Here is a 17,348-nt window from a genome sequence, read left to right on the forward strand (position 1 = left end):
CGTGGATTTTATTGTAGTTGACATAGATTGGAATCCTTCATGTCCCATTATTCTTGGTAGAGCTTTCCTAAGGACTATTGGTGCTATCATTGATATGAAGGAAGGGAATATTAGATTTCAATTTCCTTTAAAGAAGGACATGGAGCACTTTCCTAGAAAGAAAATAAGATTGCCTTATGAATCTATGATGAGGGCTACTTATGGTTTGAGCACCAAAGATGACTATACGTGATTCCATCACCTTTTGCCTAGCTAAGGGCGTTAAACAATAGCGCTTGTTGGGAGGCAACCCAACGAATCTATCCTTTTTATTTCTGTTTTTTGTTTTCCACACTTTCATAATTCTTTTATGATTGTGTTTTTTGTTTTTCTTTTTGCGTTTGTGCCAAGCAAAACCATTATGATTATTCTTGGGGATGATCGTTTGGTCATGCTGGAAAAGACAGAAACTTTCTGCTCACGAAACGAATTTTCATTTTTTTTCTGTAAGAGGTTTTGAGTTGATTCTTTTTGCTGCTGATTGCTACGAAAATTCTTCAGACTGTCCTAATTGTTCAGAATTTGTGAAGTACCAGAAGTATACGAAGTATACAGATTGCTACAGACTGGTCTGCTGTTAACAGATTCTGTTTTTGTTGTGTTGGTTGCTTATTTTGATGAAACTATGGATAGTATCGGGGGGTATTAGCCATGGAAGATTGAAAATACGGTAACCCAACATCAACATAAGTAGAATTTAAGTTTGCTATAGTACCTAAGGAAGTGGTGGTTTGCTTTCTTATACTAATGTTATCACGAGTTTCTGTTTAAGTTTCGTGTTGTGAAGTTTTCAAGTTTTGGGTGAAGTTCTTATGGACAAAAAGATAAAGAGTGGAAAGAGCTCAAGCTTGGTGATTCCCAAGGCACCCCAAGATATTCAAGGATGTCATAAAAGCCTAAGCTTGGGGATACCCCGGGAAGGCATCCCCTCTCTCGTCTTCAATCCATCGGTAACGTTACTTGGGGCTATATTTTTATTCACCACATGTTATGTGTCTTGCTTGGAGCGTCTTGTATCGTAGGAGTCTTTTATTTTTGTTGTGTCACAGTCATCCTTGCTGCACACCTAGAAAGAGAGACATGCACTCACCTTGATTTTGTCGAGCTTCACTTATATCCTTTGGTAGACAATTCAGCTCACATGTGTGATGACCCACAAGTATAGGGGATCAATCGTAGTCCTTTCGATAAGTAAGAGTGTCGAACCCAACGAAGAGCAGAAGGCTCTGATAAACGGATTTCAGCAAGGTAATAACTGCAAGCACTGAAAGTAGCGGTAACAAGTGATTGTGTAGCGAGGTGAAATGTAGCAAGCAAAGAGTAACAAGTAACAAGTAGTAGCAACGGTGCAGTAAGTGGCCCAATCCCTTTTGTAGCAAGGGACAAACCTGAACAAAGTCTTATAGGAGGAAAAACACTCCCGAGGACACACATGAATTTCTGAATGCTAGTTTCATCATGTTCATATGATTCACATTCGTTACTTTGATAGTTTGATATATGGGTGGACTGGCGCTTGGGTACTTCCCTTACTTGGACAAGCATCCCACTTATGATTAACCTCTCTTGCAAGCATCCGCAACTACAAAATAAGAATTAAGACAAAGTCTAACCATAGCATTAAACTAGTGGATCCAAATCAGCCCCTCACGAAGCAACGCATAGACTGGGGTTTAAGCTTCTGTCACTCCAGCAACCCATCATCTACTTACTACTTCCCAATGCCTTCCTCTAGGCCCAAATATCGTGAAGTGTTATGTAGTCGACGTTCACATAACACCACTAGAGGAAAAACAACATACATCATATCAAAATACCGAACGAATATCAAATTCACATGACTATTATCAGCATGACTTATCCCATGTCCTCAGGAACAAAAGGAACTACTCACAAGACATAATCATAATCATGACACAGAGGTGTAATGAATAGCATCAAGGATCTGAACATAAACTCTTCCACCAAGTAATCCAACTAGCATCAACTACAAAGAGTAATCAACACTACTAGCAACCTTACAAGTACCAATCGGAGTCGCGAGACTAAGATTGGTTACAAAAGATGAACTAGGGATTGGAGAGGAGATGGTGCTGATGAAGATGTTGATGAAGATGCCTCCCCTCCGACGAGAGGGGTGTTAGTGATGACAATGGTGACGATTTCCCCCTCCGGGAGGGAAGTTGCCCGGCAGGATCGTCCTGCCGGAGCTCTAGATTGGATCTGCTCAAGTTCCGCCTCGTGGCGGCGGCGAAACAACGAAAAATCTCCCTCTTGATTTTTTCTGGACCAAAACCCTTCATATAGCAAAAGGGGGGAGCTAGTGAGCCGTCAGGCAGCCCACAAGCTTGCCCTGCGCCACTAGGGGGGTGGTGGCGGTGGAAGGGCTTGTGGAGCCCTGGTGGCCCCCCTCCGTTAGCTCTTTTGCCCAGTATTTTTTATATATTCCCAACAAATTCCACGTAAATTTTCAGGGCATTTGGAGATGTGCAGAATAGTGGACTAGGATTTGCTCCTTTTCCAGTCCAGAATTCCAGCTGCCTGAATTCTCCCTCTTCAAATAAACCTTGCAAAATAAGAGAGAAAAGGCATAAATATGGTACCACAAGTAATATAACAGCCCAAAAAGCAATAAATATCAACATGAAAGCATGATGCAAAATGGACGTATCAACTCCCCCAAGCCTAGACCTTGCTTGTCCTCAAGCGAAAACCAAGTTCCATAAACATGTCCACATGTTTGGGGGCGAAGGTGTCGAAAAACCATAATACGGACATGAGGGTATCATGATCACACATAGAACAACAATACATCATAAAGATTCTTATGGGAAAGTAACAATTCCTTCACAAAGTAGAGCATGAAGTAAAAACCTTACCGAGAAGTAACCAACAATAAACCATAGTCATTGAAGCAATTGCAATTTATCACAACATCAGAAAGAGTCAAATAAGAGCTTGTAAGGCAAACCCAAATACTCAATCATCTCTTTTGTTTTCCACAATTGTTACAACTCACGTGGTACCCATGGTGTCAAAGTTTCAGCTGGACACGGAGGAAGATAGGGGCTTATAGTTTTGCCTCCCAACCATTTACCTCAAGGGTAAAGTCAACAACAATAAAGCATAAGTACTCAACTCCAAGTTGATATATGAATATAGATCTTTCCCAAACATGTGACGGTAGCCAAGACAAAGGCAAAAAGGGAATTGGTGAAGATCACCATGACTCTTACAAGGGTAAAAAGTAAAGGTACAAGATAGGCCCTTCGGAGAGGGAAGTAGAGGTTGTCATGCGCTTTTGAGGTTTGAATGCATGTCCTCTTAGTGCGGAGGAACGTCACTTTATATCGCCTCCTGTGTTAAAGAACTTTATTATGCAGTCTGTTGCTTTTATGTCCTCCTCATCACAAGTTCGTACAAAGCTTATTTTCCACACACTAATAGATCATACATATTAGAGAGCAATTTTTATTGCTTGCACCGACAACAACTTACTTGAAGGATCTTATTCAATCCATAGGTAGGTATGGTGGATTCTCATGGCAAAACTGGGTTGGAGGTTTATGGATGCACAAGTAGTATCTCTACTTGGTGCGGGAGTTTTGGCTAATATGAGGTGGAAGCAATCGTCACATGATAAGGGATCTCTAATCATATAACATTGTTTGGAACCAAGCAAACACAATTCATTATGTTGTCTTCCTTGTCCAACATCTACTCCTAGGCATGTAATAGTTTGGTGAGTGCTCACAATTGTAAAAAATGTCTATGATGATATGTTTATATGTGAACCTCTCTTTCCTTATTACTTCTTATTAATTGCAACAATGACTAATGTCTATGTTGATTTATTCTCAACAAGTTTCAATCATCATACGTGTCATAAGTGGAGTTATCACTTTCCATAAGATCATCTCATGATCTTTCATGCTATCGTTCTTTTCATACTTTTGATCATGGCACAAAGCAAAGCCCTTGACTAAGATACTCTTTATTATATAGCTCGTAAGCTAGAATACATCGGGGAGAGACAAAAGAAAAAGACTCAAACTAAAAACTAAATACTTATTCCTCTAAAAGAAGAAATAAAAACTGAAAAGCAAAGAACTAAAACAAAGGTAAAAGCAAAAGATATAAAGGTGATACGATACCAGGGCAACTCCCCCAAGCTTGGCAGAAGCCAAGGGGATTGCCCATACCAATGCTTAGTTGTCTTCCTTTAGTGGTGATGGTGGTGGTGTTGTTGAAGTAGTCTTGAGCTTGTCTAATTTCACTTGAGCAAAAAGTTTTGCTCCCTTAGATCTTCATTTTCCTCCTCAAGTTTCAAAACTCTATGGCAAAGCTCCTGCTTACTCTCCTGCAAGAAACGAGAAGGGATAAACAAGGTCTTAGGCTTCTTCCTATGGTCAGGGAGGCTTGACTTCTTGAACTCCACATGGGTGTTTGTAGATTGAGGTAGAGGAGCCTCCTCTTCATCGGAACTCGTTTACTCCTTCCCTTTGGGCTCATAGTCCTCTTCCTCATCACTAGTCCAACCATAGGGTTCCAAGTCCCCATTAATCCTAGAGTTAGCACGATCATCGGCCACATAAATCTCTTCTTCTGAATCTTGAGAAGACATCTTGACCTAAATCTGCGGCAGACAACAAGCTCGAAACGAAAACAGAGGAAAACTATGCAATACGGAGATCAAAACCTTCGGGCAACTATATATTGATTTTTTCTGGGCCAGAAGGAGTACTCCGCAAGAAAACGGAGTCCGGGAGGCACACGAGGTGCCCACAAGCTTGCCCTCCGCCACCAGGGGGGTAGGGGGCGGTGGCAGGGCTTGTGGCCGCCTCGTTCGCTCTCCGGACTGCTTTTTATTTTTCTATTTTTCCAAAAATTCGAAAACGGAAGAAATTTCCTATTGGAAACGTATTGGAGTCCAATTTCTTACCGAAACAAATACATCTTCGTTTTCAAGGTCTGAAACAGGCTGATAAACATCCCTTATGTACTCCTCTGGAGTTATGACATTGATGATATTGATCTCAACATTTATGGGAGTACCAGAGATGTAATGCTTGATTCTTTGCCCATTTACCACTCAAGGAAAATTTCCTTTCGTGTTATTGATTTTGATGGCACCGGAACGATATACTTCCTCGACAACATAGGGACGTTTCCATTTAGAAAGAAACTTGCCTGCAAAGAATCTCAAACGAGAATTGTATAGCAAGACAAAATCACCTATGTTGAACTCTCATTTCTGTATTCATTTGTCGCGTCATCTCTTAGCCTTTTCCTTGAACAACTTGGCATTCTCGTATGCCTGGGCTCTCCATTCATCTAACGAGCTGATATCAAACAACCGCTTCTCACCGGCAAGTTTGAAATCAAAGTTGATCTCTCTAATTGCCCAATAAGCTTTGTGTTCTAGCTCAAGAGGTAAATGACAGGCCTTACCGTAAACCATTCGGTGACATGCCCATGGGATTCTTATAAGCAGTCCTATAAGCCCATAGTGCATCATCAAGTTTGCTAGACTAGTTCTTTCGAGATCTATTGACGGTCTTTTGTAGGATCCACTTGATCTCCCTATTACTCAACTCCACTTGACCACTAGACTGAGGATGATAGGGAGATGCAACTCTATGGTTGACATCATACTTAGCTAACATCTTACGGAAAACACCATGAATGAAGTGTGAACCGCCATGAGTCATCAAGTATCTTGGGACTCCAAATCTTGGGAATATGACTTCTTTAAGCATCTTAATAGAGGTGTGGTGATCAGCATTTTTAGTGGGGATAGCTTCTACCCACTTAGTAACGTAATCCACAACAACTAAGATGTGAGTGTACCCATTGGAACTCGGGAAAGGTCTCATATAATCAAAGCCCCAGACATCAAATGGTTCAATGACAAGTGAATAGTTCATAGGCATATCTTGACGCTTACTGATGTTCCCTATCCTTTGGCATTCGACACAAAACAAGACAAACTTACGGGCATCCTTGAAGAGAGTGGGCCAATAGAAACCTGATTGCAATACCTTATGGGCAGTTCTATCTCCAGCATCGTGTCCTTCGTAGGCTTCGGAATGACACTTCTGCAGGATCTGTCCCTATTCATGTTCAGGCACACAACATCTAATAACACCATCTACTCCTTCCTTATAAAGGTGAGGATCATCCCAAAAGTAGTGTCTCAAATCAAAGAAGAATTTCTTCTTTTGCTGATAGGTGAAACTGGGTGGTATGTATTTGGCTACGATATAGTTTGCATAATCGGCATACCACGGTGCACTAAGTGAAGTGCGGATGACATTTAATTGCTCATCAGGAAAGTTGTCATCAATAGGTAGTGGGTCATCAAGGATTTTCTCTAGCCTAGACAAGTTATCTGCTTCAGGGTTATCAGCACCCTTTCGGTCAACGACGTGCAAATCAAATTCCTGTAGCAGGAGAACCCATCTGATCAGCCTAGGCTTAGCGTCCTTCTTCTCCATGAGGTACTTAATAGCAGCATGATCAGAGTGAATAGTGACTTTGGATTCAACTATGTAAGATCTGAACTTTTCACATGCAAACACGACTGCTAAAAACTCCTTTTCCGTAGTGGCATAGTTTCTTTGGGCACTGTCTACAGTTTTACTAGCGTAGTGAATAACATTCAACTTCTTGTCAACTCTTTGTCCTAGAACAGCACCAACAGCATAATCACTAGCGTCGCACATGATTTCAAAGGGCAAGTTCCAGTCAGGTGGTTGAGCGATAGGTGCAGTTATCAAAGACTTCTTAAGTATTTCGAAAGCTTCCTCACAATCCTCATCAAAAACAAAAGGAACATCCTTCTGCAAGAGGTTGATAAGAGGCCTAGAAATCTTAGAGAAATCTTTAGTGAACCTTCTATACAAACCAACATGACCTAAGAAACTTCATATACCTCTGATATCTGTGGGTCAAGGCATTTTCTCAATTGCATCAACCTTAGCCTTATCAACTTCAATGCCTCTTTCAGAGATTTTGTGTCCTAAGATAATACCTTCATTAACCATAAAGTGGCACTTCTCCCAATTCAAGACGAGGTTGGTTTCTTCGCATCTCTGTAAGACTCGCTCAAGGTTGCTGAGGCAATCATCAAAGGAAGACCCGTAAACGGAGAAGTCATCCATGAAAACCTCGACGATCTTTTCACAAAAGTCAGAGAATATAGCCATCATACATCTTTGGAAGGTGGCAGGTGCATTGCATAAGCCAAAAGGCATACGTCTATAGGCAAAGGTACCGAAAGGGCAGATGAAAGTGGTTTTCTCTTGATCAGATTGTGCAACAGGTATTTGCGAGAAACCTGAATAAGCTCGAACACAGGATCACCCTTTGGTGGGGGAGGATTCCCAAGCAGTTCAACAGGCATATTATTCTTGAGAATAGGATGTTGTTCTAAGACAATTCTATCTATCTCATCTCTCTCCTCCATATGCATATCATTTTCATGCTCAAGCAGATATTGCTCTAAAGGATCCGTAGGAGGTACGGCAATAGAGGCAAGAGCAATGATTCCATCTCTACCAGACGACTCTCTTTCATGGGGTTGTCTTCCAAACTTGGAGAAGTTAAATTCATGAGACACACCCTCGAAACTTACTGTGACAGTCTGCTTAATGCAATCAGTGTGAGCATTGATAGTGTTGAGAAAGGGTCTACCAAATATGATGGGACAAAAGCTATATTGTGCAGTACCGAGGACGAGGAAATCAGTAGGATACTTCGTCTTACCACACAGGACTTCTACGTCTCTCACAATTCACAAAGGGCAGATAGTGTCTCTATTAGCTAGCGTGATAGTGAAATCAATGGGTTCTATCTCAGCAGGTGCAATCTCATCTTAGATTTCATCATAGAGAGAACGGGGTATTGCACTAACACTAGCTCCCATATCACATAAACCATGTGTTAGAGCATATATCTCCATATGTGGTTTTGGTAAATGATGACAATTCCTATGGACTAATGGTTGCCTTAAGTTACATTTATAGGATTTTTCCATAGGCACTTCTTGAAGTCCATCTGTTGGGTTCAAGGAGTTTATATGATGACCAAGATGGTATTCAAGGTATTATCCAAAGAATGGTCATAGAGACACATGGTTGATCAAGATCTCAGACAAAGAGCAAATCAAGATGATCAACACACAAAGCGTACAAGATGTACCGAGCGGGATCAAGTGATCCCATGGTATGGTAAGCATTGTCCATTACGTATTTGTGTACTAACCCATGGTCTTCGTGAGAGTTCTATGTGGGGGTTAGGTGTGTTTCCATGGGCTTGCGTCAAAGGGAAGATCTCATACAACCCATGAAGTATGACGTCGATGACCAAGATGGTATTCAAGGTATTATCCAAAGAATGGTCATAGAGACACATGGTTGATCAAGATCTCAGACAAAGAGCAAATCAAGATGATCAACACACAAAGCATACAAGATGTACCGAGAGGGATCAAGTGATCCCATGGTATGGTGTGTTTCCATGGGCTTGCGTCAAAGGGAAGATCTCATACAACCCATGAAGTATGACGTCAAGTTGTGATCGTCATCAAGATTGCGATGTGCAAGTTCAAGCGGATCAGCACGAAGATATCATGCTTGAAGCTTGCCGTCCGTTGTGGTGGCAATGGACTTGTGAAGATATGTTGAAGAGTGGCTCACCCATAGTGAGTATGGGGGAGCAATCAACTAGTCTTCATCAAGCCAACACAATCAAGAAAGGTGGTCCATCTTGAGGAAGCCAAGATCATCATCATCTAGCTCAAGAGGACGAGGTGCAAGGTATAGGTTTTCCCTTGATAGGTTTTCTGTTTAGGATAGATTGCTGTACTATCAAGGGGGGCTCTCAAGTGAGTAGCTTGATCGTATCGTTCGTTGAGAGCTCAAACCATTTGCATCCTTGCATCATGCTTCTTGGTTCTTGTTTGGTGTTTCTCTTTGTGAGTTTTAGAGCTTATGGTCATCTTCGTGACAAGATCGAGTTCATCGAAAACGGAGTCCATATGCATCTACTATGATGTTTTCGATGTTGGAGTTTTTGCCGGTTCTTCATTCATAGAGGACTCACATCTCTATATCATTGGCATTTTCATATCTGCATGGTCTTAAGATTTCTTGGGTTTGCTCGATTCAGATTCGGTTTGGATAGCTCTTGTCGTCCTGAATCCAACAAGCTTGGGTTTGCTCGATTCGGAGCTCGTATGCGAAAGTTATGGTTGTTTCAGTGGCGAGCGGTAGTACCGCTGGACCTAGCGATAGTACCGCTAGAGTTGGCGGTAGTACCCCTGGCCCTAGCGGTAGTACCGCTGGCTGGCGGTAGTACCACCCCTGGTCAGCGGTAGTACCGCTCCAGGAGTTATTACCGCCTGCCTAGCGGTTGTTCGTGGACGGACCTTTTTGCGAAGACTTTCTTGGCGGTGGTAGTGCCTTTGCACTACCAGGGGCCCAGCGGTAGTACCGCTGCAACCAGCGGTAGTACCGCTAGCTGGCGGTAGTACCGCCCCTGGTCAGCGGTAGTACCGCTGGAGTGTCAGCGGTAGTACCGCTGCAGCCAGCGGTAGTACCGCTGGAGCTCGGGCAGAGAGTGGGGGTAACGGTCTGATTCCTTCCCCCACTATATAAAGGGGGTCTTCTTCCCCCTTGGCCTTATCTATCCGTTGAGCTCTTGTTCTACCTCCATTGTTGACATTCTTAGAGCTTGCTAACTCTCAATCCCTCCAATGATTCTTGCTTGTTCTTGAGGGAAAAGAGAGAGGAGATCTAGATCCACATCTCCACCAATCACTTTCTCCTCTATGTGAGGGGAACCCCTTGGATCTTGATCTTGGAGTTCTTTGTGAGCTCCTTGTTCTTCCTCTCATATTTCTCCATAGCTTTCGTTGTTGTGGAGGGATTTGAGTGTGAGGGACTTGACCACTTCGTGTGTTCTTGCCATTGCATTAGTTGCATCGGTTTGAGTTCTCCACGGTGATACGTGGAAGTGAAGTTTGAGAAGCTTATTACCTTTGGTACTTAGTACCCTAGATATTGTTCTTCGTGGATGCTTTGGCGTCCTAGAAGCTTGGTGGTGTCTCAGAGCTCAATTATTGTGGTGTGAAGCTCCGGGCAAGCGTCAGGGTCTCCAATTAGGTTCTGGAGATTGCCCCGAGCTATTTGTACGGGTACCGGTAACCGCCCCCAAGGGTTGCCACGTGTACGGGTTCGGTGACCGCCCCCAAGGTTTGCCATTTGTACGGGTTCGGTGACCGCCCTCAAGGGTCCCTTAGTGGAATCACGACATCTTGCATTGTGCGAGGGCGTGAGGAGATTACGGTGGCCTTAGTGGCATCTTGGGGAGCATTGTGCCTCCACACCGCTCCAACGGAGATTAGCATCCGCAAGGGTGTGAACTTCGGGATACATCATCGTCTCCACGTACCCCGGTTATCTCTTACCCGAACCCTTTACATATGCACTTTACTTTGTGATAGCCATATTGTCTCTTGTCATATATCTTGCTATCACTTAGTTGTTTATCTTGCTTAGCATAAGTTGTTGGTGCACATAGGTGAGCCTAGTTGTTTGAGGTTTTGTGCTTGACATATTAAACGTTAGTTTTATTCCGCATTTGTTCAAGCCTAAACCTTAATTATTTTAAAGCGCCTATTCACCCCCCCCCCTCTAGGCGACATCCACGTCCTTTTCACCATGGTAGGAGTGATCTCCTATATTAACATAAACAACGGTAAGGCCAACTACACGTCCGTGCTTGTCTTTCGCATGAGGTTTAGCAATTCTAGCAGAGTCCTCACAGAATTTAATAACATGCCCGTCTATGTCTTCGGCTAAGAGATCTTTGATAATAGAAACACTAGGTTCAACTCTAATCTCCTCAGGGGGTGCAAGTGGTCTAATGTAACCCCTACGTATCACAGTTGGAGCTTTAGAATAATCCTTCATTCTAGCAGGGTATGGTGGTTTCTCAGTGTAAGCACAAGGAACAACAGGATCACTAAAAGCTATGATTTTCTCCTCAACTAGATTGGTTTTGGCTATGTTGCTTTCTACAGGAGGATGATATTTAAACCACTTCTCTTTGGGAAGTTCAACATGAGCAGCAAAAGATTCACATAGAGAAGCTACTATCCCAGAGTCAAGTCCATACTTAGCGCTAAAATCTCTAGAAGTGTTTGTCTCAATAAAACATTTAACGCAATCAAACTGGAAATTCATACCTGACTCCTTACCTTCCTCCAGTTCCCAATCTTCATAGTTGCATTTGATTCTCTCCAATAAATTCCACTTGTGATCAATATTCTTCTTCATAAAAGAACCGGCACAAGAAGTGTCAAGCATGGTACGATCTTCATGAGAAAGTCGAGCATAAAAGTTTTGAGTGATGATTTCTCTCGAGAGCTCATGATTGGGGCATGAACATAGCATTGATTTAAGCCTCCCCCAAGCTTGAGCTATGCTTTCCCTGTCACGAGGCCAAAAGTTATAAATAAAGTTCCGATCACGATGTACTAAGTGCATAGGATAGAACTTTTGATGAAATTCCAATTTCAGCCGATTGTAGCCCCATGATCCAGCATCATCACATAGCCTATACCATGTCAACGCCTTATCCTTCAAAGATAAAGGAAAGACTTTCTTCTTTACCTCATCCTCGGGCAAACCTGCAAGCTTAAATAAAGCACAAACTTCATCTACATAGATTAGATGAAAGTCTGGATGTGAAGATCCATCTCCTGTAAAAGGATTAGCCAGCAGTTTCTCAAGCATACCCAAAGGAATTTCATAAAAGATATTTTCAGTAGGTACCTCAGGTTGAGGAGAAACTCCTCGTGCTTCCGTTCATGGTGAAGATACCCCGAACAAACTCCTCAAAGGAAGAGTTTCCATAGTGACAAGTGACAATAAATTTCAGCACACTATATAAATGTTTCCTTACCAATTTCCACTTACCAAAGGCGCTTCACTCCCCGGCAACGGCGCGAGAAAAGAGTCTTGATGACCCACAAGTATAGGGGATCAATCGTAGGCCTTTCGATAAGTAAGAGTGTCGAACCCAACGAGGAGCAGAAGGCTCTGATAAACGGATTTCAGCAAGGTAATAACTGCAAGCATTGAAAGTAGCGGTAACAAGTGATGGTGTAGTGAGGTGAAACGTAGCGAGCAAAAAGTAACAAGTAACAAGTAGTAGAAACGGTGCAGCAAGTGGCCCAATCCCTTTTGTAGCAAGGGACAAGCCTGAACAAAGTCTTATAGGAAGAAAAACGCTCCCGAGGACACACGGGAATTTCTGTCATGCTAGTTTCATCATGTTCTTATGATTTGTGTTCGTTACTTTGATAGTTTGATATGTGGCTGGACCGGCGCTTGGGTACTGCCCTTACTTGGACAAGCATCCCACTTATGATTAAGCTCTCTCGCAAGCATCCTCAACTACAAAAGAAGAATTAAGAAAAAAGTCTAACCATAGCATTAAACTAGTCGATCCAAATCAGCCCCTCACGAAGCAACGCACAGACTGGGGTTTAAGCTTCTGTCACTCCAGCAACCCATCATCTACTTACTACTTACCAATGCCTTCCTCTAGGCCCAAACATGGTGAAGTGTTATGTAGTCGACGTTCACATAACACCACTAGAGGGAAAACAACATACATCATATCAAAATACCGAACGAATATCAAATTCACATGACTATTACCAGCATGACTTATCCCATGTCCTCAGGAACAAAAGTAACTACTCACAAGACATAATCATAATCATGACCAGAGGTGTAATGAATAGCATCAAGGATCTGAACATAAACTCTTCCACCAAGTAATCCAACAAGCATCAACTACAAAGAGTAATCAACACTACTAGCAACCTTACAAGTACCAATCAGAGTCGCGAGACGAAGATTGATTATAAGAGATGAACTAGGGATTGGAGAGGAGATGGTGCTGATGAAGATGTTGATGAAGATGCCTCCCCTCCAACGAGAGGAGTGTTGGTGATGACGATTCCCCCCTCCGGGAGAGCAATTTCCCCGGCAGGATCGTCCTGCCGGAGCTCTAGATTGGATCTGCTCAAGTTCCGCCTCGTGGCGGCGGCGAAACCACGAAAAAGCTCCCGTATGATTTTTTCCAGGTCAGGACGATTCATATAGCAAAAGAGGGGGGCTAGTGGGCCTTCAGGCAGCCCACAAGCTTGCCCACCACCACCGGGGGGGGGTGGCGGAGTGGGGGCTTGTGGGGCCCTGGTGGCTCCCCTCCGGTAGTTCTTTCGCCCAGTATTTTTAATATAATCCAAAAAAAATCGACGTAAATTTTCAGGGCATTTGGACATGTGCAGAATAGTGTACTAGGATTTGCTCCTTTTCCAGTCCAGAATTTGAGTTGCCTGAATTCTCCCTCTTCAAATAATCCTTGCAAAATAAGAGAGAAAAGGCATATATATGGTACCACAAGTAATATAACAGCCCAAAAAGCAATAAATATCCACATGAAAGCATGATGCAAAATGGACGTATCAAGAGCCAAGACATAATTTGGAACTAATGCATATAATGCAAAATCCTGAGAGACCGAACATGTGTATAAGAGTAAGAGTGACGGTGAGGCGCTCGGGGCGGTCAATGTATCCTAGACCCCAGTTTAGTAGACGTTTACACTTTTTTTGTTTTAGCAATCGTCAAATAAAATTTTCGTGTGAGCACCACGTAACAGAAAAACATGGGTAAGAATAAGTACATTAAAAGAAAAGCATATGTGACAAATATTGGCGAGGAATTTTTACAACTCTCGGCCCCAGGGCCGTTGTGTATAGGAAACTATCAAAATTAAGCAATGCCTCCCTTGCGGGCTTTTCACGAGTGACGTGACGTACACCTGGCTTCTAGCTGCATTAGCTTGAAACATTAAGGGGAGTTTTTTTCCTTAAAAGGTTTTTGCAGATGGCATATAGGCTTTCAATCAAGGATCCATGAGAAGCTATCGATGGAATATAGCTTGACGCTTGGGAGGATCTTTACAGTACCCCCTGTGTATCCGGGAAGAATTTGGCACCATTGTTTGGCCTAGCCGAGCATATGGTACTTGTTCGGATCTCCCGCAACATCCCATATTATTCGGAGAACGAAAATTGTATACACGAGAGACATACCTTGAAGGTGCTAGGAAGATGTTCTGGGAGGGGTGCCCTTCTACGTTCGGGGCCGGGGAGCTCTCCGGGGGACATCATTGAGCTCGGGATCGCTTACCTATTTGTTGCAGCTTGATCGTCTTGTGACTTAATAGTTCGCCGTCATGCTCGTCTTCCGCTGGCTAGGCCGCAGTGTGTTCTTCAGTCTGGAGAGAGCGTTTTGTGTTGTCTTTGACACTGATGACTCCTCGGGGTCCGGGCATCTTCCGGTTGAGATAAGCATAGTGGGGCACCGCGTTGAATCGGGCGAAGGCAGTGCGGCCGAGTAGTGCGTGGTACCCGCTACGGAAGGGGACAATGTTGAAGGTCAAGTCTTTTTCCGCGGAAGTTATCGGGTAATCCGAACACGACTTCCAGCATTATTGTTCCAAAGCACGAGCCTCGATGCCTGGAATTACTCCTTTAAAGGTAGTGTTGCTCGGTTTTATTCTTGATGGGTCAATATCCATCTTTTTCCTTGTATCTGCATAGATCATATTAAGGCTACTTCCTCCATCCATGAGGACTCTGGTGAGGTGGTACCCATCTATAATGGGGTCGAGGACGAGGGCGGCCGACCCTCCATGACGGATGTTGGTCGGATGGTCCCTGTGGTCGAATGTGACCGGACAAGCCGACCATGGATTGTACTTTGGTGCTACAAGATCTACCGCGTAGACTTCTCGAAGGTCTCACTACCGCTCCTTCTTGGGTATGTCAGTCACGTAAATCATGTTTACTTCTTTTTACCTCGGGAGGGAAATGTTTTTGGCCCCCGTTGTTCAGACCACGGGGCTCCTCGTCATCTTCGCTTCGAGGGCTCCGGCCTTGTTCTTCGGCCGCTGCTTTGTCGACCTGCTTTAATACCCAAGAGTTACGGTTGGTGTGAGTGGCTCGCTTATCTTGGGTGCCTTGGATTTGACAAGGTCGTTCCATAATTTTTTTCCCATTGGGTTGGTGTAACACCCTCAAATTTTAATTTGGATTTTTTTTCTGATTTTTATTATTTTTGAAGTGCATTTTTTAGAATCTTTCTAAAAGCATCTTTGGAACCCTTTTTAAATCCTTCTTGAGAAAAACCTTTTGAAGTTTCTTCAACAACAACTCTAGTTTGAAAAGAGTTTTACCTTGTTTTATTTTCACCAAAGGTCTTTACTTGAAGAAAAGTCTTTTATTCTCTTTTAGAAAGTTTCTTTGAAAGGAGTGACCAAACTTTTGCCTACTAACCCTACTTCAAAAAAAAATCATCCTTCCCACTTCTCTTTGATTCCTTGTCCGTGGCACTTCTCTCGCATCTAAACAACTTTTAAGAATGGTTCCTCAAATACTTGGAGGGGTTTAACCATTTTCATATTTTATTTTAACCATAACTATTTTGTGTAATCAGTTTTGACCCCAAGAGTTTTGCAAAGGAACTCATATTTTCTTTTGGTTTCTGATCCCCAAATTCCTATCATTGGTAGACCTAAGTTTCCTCAACTCATTTCACCAAAATATTCTGGTATCTAGTTTGTATTTTTTAAATTAGGTTTGACCCAAGTTTGACAAGAATTTTCTATGTTTTTAAAAAACCTAACTTAACTATTTTTAAAAATTCTGAAAATTTACAGGGAGCCTCTAGGATCCATTAGAGGCCATGTCATAAATTTTCGGCATCAAATAATTTTTCCTCATGCTGTTTTCATTTGACCGAACACCTGGTGTACACTGTAGTCAATAGGTTCGCACATTTCAGAGTTTTAGTGACAATCTCGGCAGTGGCAGCAGTGCCGCCTTGCTCACTATGCGTTCCTCTTATCCGCAGCGCTGCATGGTTGTTTCGCTGCTTGTGGGGGTCGGCGGTGAGCTAGCCTGAACCAGACAGCCCTGGCAGCGACGCCAGCGATGGCTGCCGCGGCCGCCAGCAGCCCCTGCTGCGAAGCCGCGCCGCCCAGCACGGCACAAGCCACTAGATAGCTCCGCGTGTCCATCCCATGCCCATGCGCACCGCAATTACCGTCTGCACGCCCCGGACGGCGCAGAGTGCCGTTTGTGCTGCCATCACGCCAGTAGATTGTCACGCCATCGAGCAATGATTCCCGCCGGTAACTTCTCGAGCTTAAGCCGAAAATGGAACCCCCATAATGTGTTGGCACTGCCCCCGCCCTGCAACCACCTGCTAACCCCTCTGGTCGCCGAAATTTTTCATCGAAGTTAAGCTCCCGCGGCACCCCCTCTCGTCCGCCTATGAATATAGAGCCCCCAAGCAGCTAGCCAGCCCAGCACCACCCCACCACTTCTCTAAGCCACGCCCAAGCCAGCATAGGGCCTCGGGGAGGTCTACTACCCCGACTCCGGCCGCCCCGATCCGCTTCGGGTCCTGAAAAAATTCGCCCTGGTGAGTGATCTAGCGGCCTCCAAAGTTAGTTAGTAGGCTCCTGGTGTAACCATCTCGCTAACCCGCGCCTCAATTCGGTGGTAGACCCTCCCTCCGGTGAGATCTTGTTCCACCCGACGCTGCCGTGTGCCAAAGAAGAAGCAACCCTCGATCTGGTGCTCGCTAAGGACGGTTTCCACCAGCCCCCGAAGCGGGAGGATCCCGTGAGTGCCCCAGTGCCCTTGGTTGCCCATGCCATGCCTTGGATCGCCGCCGGCGATCACCGCAAGCTCCTGCCGCCGGGACATTTCAAACATGACGGGTGGACTCCCCTCGTTAGAATTCTTTTATTTTCGAACTGTTTTCCTAAAGCGCCTTTTAGCGGAATGTGTTTCCCCTTTTAGCTTGAGTATTTTGAATCGGACATTTTGCTCCTTTGCAGTCTGCCCCCTCGGGAGTTTCTGTTTCTTTACAAAGTGAGCTCAAATTTCACTTCCTTTATAACTTGTAAACTACGAAGGCTTTTTAAATGATTCTTTTTGCAAAGTTTTATCCATGATGTCTACTCCCTCCGTTCCTAAATATAAGTCTTTGTAGAGATTTCACTAGTGGACCACATACGGATGTATATATACATACTTTACAGTGTACATTCAATCATTTTGCTCCGTATGTAGACACGTAGTGAAATCGCTTAAAAGACTTATATTTAGGAACGGAGGGAGTAGTTTATTTATGTTTGGAGACAATAGCTAAGCC

The 17,348-nt window shown here is 43.7% G+C and overlaps 1 long non-coding RNA gene across 1 annotated transcript; it reads left to right on the forward strand.

The window, feature by feature from the left end:
* Positions 1-16,195: 16,195 nt before the first annotated feature.
* Positions 16,196-17,145, forward strand: LOC123408551. The gene is made up of 2 exons (XR_006612765.1): positions 16,196-16,610; positions 16,695-17,145. It is a non-coding gene; the product is annotated as an uncharacterized LOC123408551 (long non-coding RNA).
* The last annotated feature ends 203 nt before the right edge of the window (positions 17,146-17,348 follow it).

This window comes from Hordeum vulgare, chromosome 1H (genome assembly GCF_904849725.1).
Source record: "Hordeum vulgare subsp. vulgare chromosome 1H, MorexV3_pseudomolecules_assembly, whole genome shotgun sequence".
Taxonomy (NCBI): domain Eukaryota; kingdom Viridiplantae; phylum Streptophyta; class Magnoliopsida; order Poales; family Poaceae; genus Hordeum; species Hordeum vulgare.